Genomic DNA, 11,115 nt, shown 5'->3' with positions numbered 1-11,115 from the left:
TTGGGCCTAGACTATAGGTAGCTGTGTCTCACATGAGACACTATTTCTCCACTGCCTTTACAACCCAGCTGAGGTTAGATGCTGGCTTGTTTCAGGCTCAAAATATAGCCTGAGATTCCGGCAGAGGGCCCTTCCTCTGATCTTCCATGTCCTAGCCTCATTTTCCTTTTCTGTAAAATAGATAGACTACACCCACCTTCCAGTAACAATGAATATAGACTCAAACCCATCCCATGGATTCTCTTGGGAAGGGGCTCTGGACGTAGACCCAGACTGTGGCTCATGACCTCATGTGATCTAGGGTCAGCCCCTCCCAACCTGGCAGCCCTTTGCCTTGTGGGACTTTGATGGGTAGAATAGTAGCTAACAAGCTCTGACTGTCACACAAGGCTTTGTACTCAGAGGCCAGGCTATAGAGTGGCTCCAGCCTCAAGAGCTGGGAGATGGGGGACAGTGTCTCAGATTAGGGTCTAACTACGATGTTGGCTAGAGTGGAGAACAGAGGCTAGGGGGAAGGTAGCAGGGCTGTGGGTCTACTCCTTAGGAGCATCTTGTGCTTTACTTTCCATTCCTAATGGTGTCTTGGATGGCTCCCCTCATGGGGATGGCTGCTAGTCTAAGTAGGGCGGAGACAGGGCCAGAGTTCTAGGTCTGGGCCTTATCAAGTTCATGTACTACATTTTGGGCCACTGCTGCATCATGCCAGGGAGTCTAGAGGTGTCTAAACAGTTATCCAGCAACTCTGGTACTCATGGTCAACTTCCTCTCATTTACAGAAGGCGGGGAGTACTAAGTCTCCCCTTTCTCCTCTCCTCCCACCTGTTCTCTTGCAGGGAATCCTTTAGCTTGTCTCCAAGGAACTCCCAGAAACTGTTTCAGTCAATTTAGGCTGCTATAACAGAATACCTTAAAGTGGGTAATCTATCAGCAATAGGAATGTATTGTTCACAATTCTGGAGACTGGAAAGTCTAAGGTCAAGGCTCCAGCAGGTTCTGGTGAGCATTTGTTCTGCTTCATGTACCTTTTTGCTGTGTGGAGAAGGGACAAGCAGCTCCCTTCAGGCTCTTTTATAGGACACTAATCCCTTTCATGAGGTTGAAACCCATGTGAGTTAATCACTTCCTAAAGTCTCCCCCTCCTAATGCTATCACATTAGTGACATCTGGTTCCAACATATGAATTTGGGGAAGATGTTAATATTCAGACCATAAAAAGGTCCAACTCATGCTTCTTTCATTCATTCATTTAGCATCTCTTATGTGCAGAGCAGTGTGCCATTCTACCCTCAGGAATCTGCCATTCTGTCACAATCAGGAGGGGAACACAGACAAAGCGTCAAGTAAATGCAATAAAGTGAGATAGACACTAAAATGTAAGACTAAATATACAAAGGAGAGTGGAGCCAGCAATACTTAGGATGATGAAGGGGTGGGAAAGCCTTCATATATGATAAACAGGTGAATTTTAAAAGCTGAATAAAGTTTATGCAATTCCTTTAGCAAATATATATTCACTGTCTGCCATGCATTACCATACCAGGGAGCATTAAGAGCAGAGGAATAGAGAAAAGAGACAACAAAGAGTGCAAACTGCAACCAACCCCACAGGGCTGGAGTACAGGGGATGTGTCGGGGGCTGGTGAGATGAGACTGGAGGGGGAGGCAGGCACATACCTGTTTGCAGGAGGCCTTCCATGTCAGTCTAGGAAGCACGGATATTGTCTTTTTTGGGGACAATGGAGACCTACTGAGGGATTTTAGACAAGAAGGAAGAAGGTGAGGTGATGAGATTTACATTTCTCTGAAAGATTTCTCTGATTATAGCAGAGTGGATACTGGGTGAAAGAAGACCTCCGCAGATGTGGGCAGATCATTGTGGAGGTTGGTGCTGTGGTTAATCTGGCAGATCATGGGGCCTGGACACATGGGAATGGTGAAGCATAGTGGGCAGATCAAAAATATTTAGAAGACATAGTCTATAGAACTTGCTGATGGATTGAATATGAAGGGGAGGGAGAGAGGAATCTCACTTTCTCCCTCTCTCTCTTTTTTTTTTAGAGACAGAGTTTCACCACGTTGACCAGGATGATCTTGATCTCTTGACCTCCTGATATACCCGCCTCGGCCTCCCAAAGTGCTGAGATTATAGGTGTGAGCCACCGCGCTGGTCCTTTTTTCTTTTTGAGACAGAGTCTCACTCTGTTACCAGGTGTCAGACTGGAGTGCAGTGGCGTGGTCTTTGGCTCACTGCAACCTCCACCTCCCAGGTTCAAGTGATTCTTTTGCCTCAGCTTCCCGAGTAGCTGGGACTACAGGCACGTGCCACCATGCCCAGCTAAATTTTGTATTTTTTAGTAGAGACAGGGTTTCACCATGTTGGCCAGGATGGTCTCAATCTCTTGACCTTGTGATCCGCCCGTCTCAGCCTCCCAAGTGCTGGGATTACAGGCGTGAGCCACCGCACCCGGCCCAATCTCACTTTCAGACTGTTCTATGGCCCCTTTTCCCTCCCGGTTCATCATCATGCCTCTTCTTCTCTGATTTTCCATGGTACCTTTTCGGAGTCACACTCCATGGCTAACAAGCTTCCCTATGTCCTTTATGTACTCCATGGGTACGAGAATCTCTGTCTTTACCTCCAGCCTTGAGAACAGGCTCTACCCCAAGGCCCCTCTTTCCTCCCCTGTAGCTGCCCCAATGGATGAGAAGCTGTATCAGCACGTCTGCACCATTCTCCCCATTTTTATGCTGTTAAATTCCTTCTCCTTCAGCATCATGGATGTAAGCCATATCATTCTCCCTACTATTCCAATGGCCATCATCTACCAGCCTCCTATATTCTCTCAGTTGCTGAAAGGCTTTGCAGACTGATGTCCCCACACCAGTACCCAATTACTATGGCCACAACTTTAACCCACAGTTGCTCCACCTGTTGAAGAAATTCCTTAAATTCCAGTATCTCTCTTGTGAATGTGACCTCTTATCTTCTGCCTCCCTCACTTCACACCCACATTCCTGCACTTTGACTTTGTTACTCTCAGTTTTCCATTCCCCCAAAGCTATTTTTCTCCCACCCGAATTAAACATCAAGATTGATTATCTGGGTCAGGTGCAGTGCCTTATACCTGTAATCCCAGTGCTTTGAGAGGCCGAATTGGGAGGATCTCTTGAAGCCAGGAGTTCAAGAGCAGCCTGGGAAACAAAGCAAGACTCTAGTCTCTACAAACAATAAAAATAATTAGCAGGGTGTGGTGTCATATGTCTGTAGTCCCAGCTACTTAGGAGGCTGAGGCAGGAGGATTACTTGAGCCCAGGAGTTTGAGGCCACAGTAAGCTATGATTGCATCACTGCATTCCAGCTGGGATGACAGAGAAAACTGTCTTCATTGAAAAAAAAAAAAAAAAAAGATGATTTGAACAACTTTCTTGACAATACTTTCTATTAAAAATGAAATAAACAACACAAACAAACTATAGGTCAGAGAAAGTTTGAGAACTTTAGAGTCAGATATGTCTGAACTTCAATCCCAGCCAAGCCACTTACTGCTTAGATTTGAGAACTTCTCAGCTTCTTGTGTGTGCGTGATGTATATGAGTATGAAAATAAGAATGTGTATTTTATCACTCAGTTTTCAGTAAGAATACAGAAACCATTCCAGAGATCCAAGTAGAGAAAGATTTAATGCAAGGAGTTTGTTACAAAGTTGCAAGAAGGTTCAGAGACACATAACCAGGGAAAGCAGGTACCCAAAGATCAGGAAGCTACTACCAATCTGGATTTAGAGGAGCAAACAGGAGAAAAGTTATCACCCAAAGATCAAAAAGCTGGAGCCATGAATCTGTACCAGCTACTGATGCTATTGGAGTTTGTATTGCTGATGCTATGCAACCACCTTCACTTTTGCTAGGCAGGAACCATTGCTGCTGATGTTGCCAGAAGCACTGCCAGAAACAGAAGGGCTTTTTCCTTTCTCTTCCCTTCAGACCTAATTGGAACCAAACTGACAAGGGAGTCTGAGAAATGTGGTTTTCAGATTTCCAGCCCTGGTGGTATAGGGAAGATTACAGAAAAGTGGATGTGGGAATGAGCACCAATAGACAATATCTGCTATGTGTATTCGCATGCATTGTAACTCTTGGTTGCATGTAATAAAATCCAGCTTAGGCCAGGCATGGTGGCTCACGCCTGTAATCCCTTCACTTTGGGAGGTCAAGGCGGGTGACCACTTGAGGTCAGGAGTTTGAGAACAGTCTGGCCAACATGATGAAACCCCATCTCTACTAAAAATACAAAAAATTAGTCGGGTCTGATGGCAGGCATCTGTAATTCCAGCTACTCTGGAGGCTGAGGCAGGAGAATCGCTTGAACCCGGGAGGCAGAGGTTGCAGTGAGCAGAGGTCACACCACTGCCACTGCACTCCAGCCTGGGCGAGATTGAGACCCTGTCTCAAAAAAAAAAAAAAAAGAAAAGAAAAAGAAAAAGAAAAAAAATCCAACTTAAAGTGATGTAAGCAAAAAGAGAATTTATTGATTTAAAGAGCTAAAAAAAAATCTATGGGCAGATTTCAACTTCATGGAAAAGGTAAATCTAGGGGTTAAATTGACATTGTTAGGCATCTGTCTCTATCCCTTGCTTTGCTTTCTTTGAGTTAGCTTCATTCTTAGGAAGGTTCATCCTTCCTTGTGGCAGGTTGTCCCTCAGGCTTCTGTTCTATCAGCACCTCTTATCCAATAGTTCCAGGAAAGTTCCTGGGTCTGATTTTTCACTGGCTCAAATTTTGTCCTGTCCCTATCTCTGAATTGATCACTTTAACTCAGATAGGCCAATCCTGGGTTAGGAACATACCACTGAAGTGGAATGTGGGACTACGATGATTCCCACCTGAACCACATGGACAAAGAGTGAGGAGGGGATGGGTCTCCGAAGAAAACAGATGTACTATTACCAGTAAAAGGGGGAAGGGTTACGGGACAGATAGTAATGGCAACAACAGATGTTCATGACGGGATAACACTTACTTTATGAAGTTTTTCTTGTTCCCCACCCAAACTTCCTTCTCTTCTTCAGCTAAAGAGTTTAAAAATATTGATATCACTAGGTATGAAATAGCTCAACCTCTGCCCTGCTCCCACCTTTTGTCCAACATGCACCCCATCCTCACCCCTCTTCCTTCAGTCTGTGAAGGCAAGGTGTCCAATTCTCCTATGTGAACCCTTCATCCCACGCTCTCTCATGACCTCCAGAATCTCCTGATTTCTCATCTTTTTTTTTTTTTTTCAAATTCATCATCTCTACCGGTATCTTTTTTTATTGAGACGGAGTTTCGCTCTTGTTACCCAGGCTGGAGTGCAATGGCGCGATCTCGGCTCACCGCAACCTCCGCCTCCCAGGTTCAGGCAATTCTCCTGCCTCAGCCTCCTGAGTAGCTGGGATTACAGGCACGCGCCACCATGCCCAGCTAATTTTTTGTAGTTTTAGTGGAGACGGGGTTTCACCGTGTTGACCAGGATGGTCTCGATCTCTTGACCTCGTGATCCACCCGCCTCGGCCTCCCGAAGTGCTGGGATTACAGGCGTGAGCCACCGCGCCCGGCCTCTACTGGTATCTTTTAATAGTTTACACCAATGTTCAAGTCTCTACCATCTTTTTAAATAAAGACAAAATAGAATCTTTTATTTTACTCAAGAAATTCATTTTACCAGAGAATTTCATTTTATTTTTCAATTACCTTTTTTATTATTAATACTATTTTTGATTGAAAATCATAATATACATTTTTGGGGTACAATGTGATGTTTTGATATATGTATGTAATGTGGAATGATTAAATTAAGCTGATTAACATATCCCTCACTTCACCTACCTATAATTTATTTTTACTTTTATTTATTTATTTATTTATTTTTGAGACAGCGTTTCACCACGTTGGCCAGGTTGGTTTTGAACTCCTGACTGCAAGTGATCTGCCTGCCTTGGCCTCCCAAAGTGCTGGGATTACAGGCGTGAGCCACCATGCCCGGCCCTACCTATAATTTTTTATGGTGAGACATTTGAAATTTATTCTCTTATTTTTATTTTTTTCTTGTTATTTTTAAATATACCATACATTACAATGACTTTAGTCTCCTTGCTGTTTAATAGATCTCGAAACTTATTCCCCCTGTCTACCTGGAACACTGTGCCCTTTGATCAACAACTCCCCATTCCCTTTCATCCCCACCTCCTCCCACATCCCCATGCCCCTGGCAACCACCATTCCACTGTCTACCTCTATGAGTTCAACTTTATTAGATTTCACATATAAATGAGATCATGTAGCATTTGTCTTTCTGTGTCTATATTATTTAATTTAACATAGTGTCCTCCAGGTTCATCCATGTTGTCACAAATACAGGATATCCCCAATTTTAAAGATGAAATAGTATTCCATTGTGTCTGTAACCACATTTTCTTTATCCATTCATCCATTGGTGGACACTTAGGTTGATTCCATGTCTTGGATATTATAAATAATAAACCTGAGCATGCAGGTATCCCTTCAACATACTGATTTCAGTTCCTTTGGATATATACCCACCAGTGGGATTGTTGGATCATATAATAGCTCTATTTTAAGTTTTTTGAGGAACCTCCATACTGCAAAAACTGAATCTTTTTTTGTTTCAAGGATTCACGTAGGAGAATCTCACATCCCTTTGCAGCTACTGTCTATTCTTTCTTCCAAATTTCTCAAAAGGGGGCTCTGCACTTATTTATTCTATTTCCTCATTTTCCATTTGCTCCATTCATTGCACTGTGGCTTCTGCCTCCATTTTCTGCTAATACAGATCAAATCATGGAGATCCATAACCTCCATGTTGCCAAATTCAAAGGATACCTTTCTTTTTTCCTTGACCTTATTGGAAATCTTTGCTGCATTTGATGTTGACCACTTCTCTCTCCTTGAAAGTCTTTCCTCTCATGGATTTCTTCCATGACATTACTCTCTCCTGATTCTCCTCTTACCCTTCTGTTATTGTCAGCTTTCTTCTTGACTGTCTTTTTCTGTGTTGGCTCCTAAACACTGGCATTCCCAGAGTTCAGTTCTCAGGCCTTTTCTCTTCTCACCCTTTGCTCTTCTGGGTAGTTGTTGGAATAGTTTTGTTGAACCAGGCTTGGTTGCTCACACCCGCAATCCCAGAACTTTGGGAGGCCAAACTGGGAGGATTGCTTGAGTGCAGGAATTCGTGACCTGCTGGGGCAACAGAGTGAGACCCCCATTTCTTCATAAGAAAGCAGAAACTGGACCCCTTCCTGACACCTTACACTAAAATTAACTCCAGATGGATTAAAGACTTAAACATAAGACCTAACACCATAAAAACCCTAGAAGAAAATCTAGGCAAAACCATTCAGGACATAGGTGTAGGCAAAGACTTTATGACCAAAACACCAAAAGCATTGACAACAAAAGCCAAAATAGACAAATGGGACCTAATCAAACTCCACAGATTCTGCACAGCAAAAGAAACAGTCATTAGAGTGAATCGGCAACCAACAGAATGGGAAAAAATTTTTGCAGTTTACCCATCTGACAAACGGCTGATATCCAGAATTTACAAAGAACTAAAACAGATTTACAAGAAAAAAACTAACAAGCCCATTCAAAAGTGGGCAAAGGATATGAACAGACACTTTACAAAAGAAGACATACATGAGACCAACAAACATATGAAAAATGCTCATCATCGCTGGTCATCAGAGAAATGCAAATCAAAACAACATTGAGATACCATCTCACGCCAGTCAGAATGGCGATCATTAAAAAATCTGGAAACAACAGATGCTGGAGAGGATGTGGAGAAATAGGAACACTTTTACACTGTTGGTGGGGGTGTAAATTAGTTCAACCATTGTGGAAGACAGTGTGGCGATTCCTCAAGGACCTAGAAATAGAAATTCCATTTGACCCAGCAATCCCATTACTGGGTATATATTCAAAGGATTATAAATTGTTCTACTATAAGGACATGTGCACACGAATGTTCATTGCAGCACTGTTTACAATAGCAAAGACCTGGAACCAACCCAAATGCCCATCGACGATAGACTGGACAGGGAAAATGTGGCACATATACACCATGGAATATTATGCAGCCATCAAAAACGATGAGTTTGTGTCCTTTGTAGGGACATGGATGAACCTGGAAACCATCATTCTCAGCAAACTGACAGAAGAGCAGAAGATCAAACACCTCATGTTCTCACTCATAGGCGGGTGTTGAACAATGAGAACACATGGACACAGGGAGGGGAGCACTACACGCTGGGGTCAGTTGGGGGGAAATAGGGGAGGGACGGTGGGGGGTGGGGAGCTGGGGAGAGACAGCAAGGGGATAGATGCCAGATGTAGGTGATAGGGGGAAAGACAGCAAATCACACTGCCACGTGTGTACCTATGCAACAATCTTGCATGTTCTTCACATGTACCCCCAAACCTAAAATGCAATAAAATAAATAAATGGGAAAAAAAATAAACACACTAAAAGAATAGTTCTGTTGAAGAAGGGTGTCGAGATTGAGAAAGTTTTTGCCAGGTCTTGAATTTGACTTGTGAATTCTACTTCATGTAATATGTGGGAAGACTTTATTCCTTATAGATTTTCCAAATGAAAACCACCATCAAGAAGAAAAGAGGTTTGTCAGATTGATAGTAAGAAAAATTACAATATCAAGGCAGCGCTTACATATAGTGGAGGATAAAGCTGCCTTCATTCCAGAAGTGCCTTTATGCTTAATAGAGATGAAAGCTCTGTTCTTTCATACAGGTGGCTTGGGTGCCAACTGCCTAGTAATGCTAATTAGCTAGACTATCAAACCAAATAGCATAAAGCCACTGCTCTTCGAAAGTGACTCTAGATGGATTTGCTTCTAATTCAGATTTTTCCTGATGGTTCCAAGGTAATAATTTTTAAAGACTGCTGCCTCAGAGGAACTCGCATTGGTCAGAACTATATGCAGCATTTCAGGTGGTTCATAAGCTATTGGTTGCTCCTTCACCATAGAAAGCATCAGAAAAGGCCAGGCATAGTGGCTTACACCAGTAACCCTAGCACTTTGGGAGGCCGAGGCAAGCACAGGTTGATTCCACATAGGTCAGGAGGCTTTGCAGACCTCAGAGGACACCAGGAATTCAGGAAGACTGCATGTGGGTCAAATACATAAAGAAGATGCCCATGTGAACTGCACATGGGCATCCCTAACTAATTAGACTCCTCTCTTCAATCTCATCATGAAATCTGTGTCCTGTACTTCTCCTGCTACTTAGAATACTTTTCTCTTCTTCTGGCTGACCTCTAGCTCCTTCATCTCTTTCCCTCACTGACTTGTCACTTCCTGTGAAAGCCTCCTAAACCTCCCAGGCCAAATTAAGCCCACTCATATAGCTCCCTGTGTGTAAGCCCACTCACACATTTCCTTCAAGATATACATCACATTCCTAATTACACATTTAACGTCGCTTTCCCCTGTTAAATTTCAAGCTGTGTGAGAGACGGAACTGTATCTTGTTTCTTGACGTGTTGCTAGCACCAAGAACAGTACCTCACACATAGTAATTATTTAATGAAAGAAAACGAATGAATGAGTGAATGAGGATACCTTTGTTCTTTTGTGTAATTCTTATTCATCCTTCAAGAACCCAGGTCAGATGTCATCTCCTCCAGGTGAGATACAGTCAAATCTGATTCATCTTTGGATTCCTAGGGCCTGGCTTGGGACCTGATACATGGTTCATATATCACAGGCATTTGCCAAATCACTATAAACGACTGGCCATGAGTTGATAATTGTTGAAACTGAATGACAGGTATATGAGAGTTCATTATATTGTTCTTTCTACTTTAGTATATATTTGAAATTTTCCACAATAAAAAGTTAAAACATTTATATTTACCTCAAGTAAAATAAAAGTATATTCAAAGATGACCTTGAAACTTCTGGATTGGGAAGTCAGTAGTTGGTGTCATTCATTGAAATGGATGGAGTGGAGCCGTGTCCAGTATAGGATGTGTGTTGTTGTTGTTGTGGTGTGTGTGTGTGTGTGTGTGTGTGTGTGTGTTGAAGAGCGTTCTTTTTCACCCCAGAGAAACTCCTTAGATGACTAATGAAGGGGGATGTAATAATGAATTCAAGCTGGGTGGGGTGGCTGATGCCTGCAATCTCAGCACTTTGTGAGGCTGAGGTGGGAGGATCGCTTGAGCACACGAGTTCTGGACCAGTCTGGAGAACACAGTGAGACCCTATCTCTACTAAAAATACAAAAAGCCAGGTGCGGTGGCGCGTGCCTGTGGTCCAGGTACTCCAGGGGCTGAGCTGGAAGGATAACCTGAGCCCTGGAGGTTGGGGCTTCATAAAGCCGTGATCCTGCCACTGTTCTTCAGTCTGGGTGATAGAGTGAGACCCTGCCTTGAAAGAGAAAAAGAAAGAAAGAACGAAAGGACGAAGATTTGGATATCTTTAGTTTTAGGCACCTTAGAGGGGGTAGTATTTAGAGGCTTTCTGGATGGTAATGTAACCCCTCATTATCCTTGATGGCCTCTGGTTCACTGATCTGACCACTGGGATGTATTCTATTATCCAGGGAGGGTCTGTAGTAAATATTGCACCTCACCGTCTTTCTTTATATCTTTACACTTTTCATTCACAATCTCCCCTTCCCTGTGAATTTCCACAGGGGAGAAATGTATTCTTGACATTTTCCAGGCCTTGATGTCAGTTTTATGTTCAGCAGCAGGGGTAGTTCAGTGTCAAGAATCATTGAAGCTCCAGTCTGAATTCGTCACTGTGACTGCGGGCAAGTCGCTTTACCTGTCTTAATCTTAGCATCAGCCTCTGAAAAATAAGGATAAAAATCTGGTGATTTTACAGGGCCAATGTGAAGATTAATGCGCATCAACGGTTTAACACAGAGCCCGGCCCGGTGTAAGTGGTCAATAAATAGGAGCTATTATCAGCAACGCGGTATCCTCAGAGCCTCCCCACCAGGACGTTGGGGAGCGGTGCAGCAGGAGCGGAGCAGGCTGCCTCCCCGGAATCCCTCCGGGCGCGGCCGCGGTCCCCGCACCGCCACCGC

The 11,115-nt window shown here is 43.4% G+C and overlaps 1 long non-coding RNA gene across 1 annotated transcript; it reads left to right on the top strand.

Moving 5' to 3' along the window:
- The first annotated feature begins 3,436 nt into the window (after window positions 1-3,436).
- On the top strand, window positions 3,437-10,479 carry LOC116525047. Its single transcript, XR_004257563.1, has 2 exons — window positions 3,437-4,209; window positions 10,219-10,479. It is a non-coding gene; the product is annotated as an uncharacterized LOC116525047 (long non-coding RNA).
- Window positions 10,480-11,115: the final 636 nt, after the last annotated feature.

The sequence above is a fragment of the Sapajus apella genome, unplaced genomic scaffold (assembly GCF_009761245.1).
Source record: "Sapajus apella isolate SASKATOON/1434 unplaced genomic scaffold, GSC_monkey_1.0 scaffold47, whole genome shotgun sequence".
NCBI classification, from domain to species: domain Eukaryota; kingdom Metazoa; phylum Chordata; class Mammalia; order Primates; family Cebidae; genus Sapajus; species Sapajus apella.
Note: the sequence above shows the minus strand (reverse complement) of the source record. Positions and strands in the feature narration are given on the sequence as shown.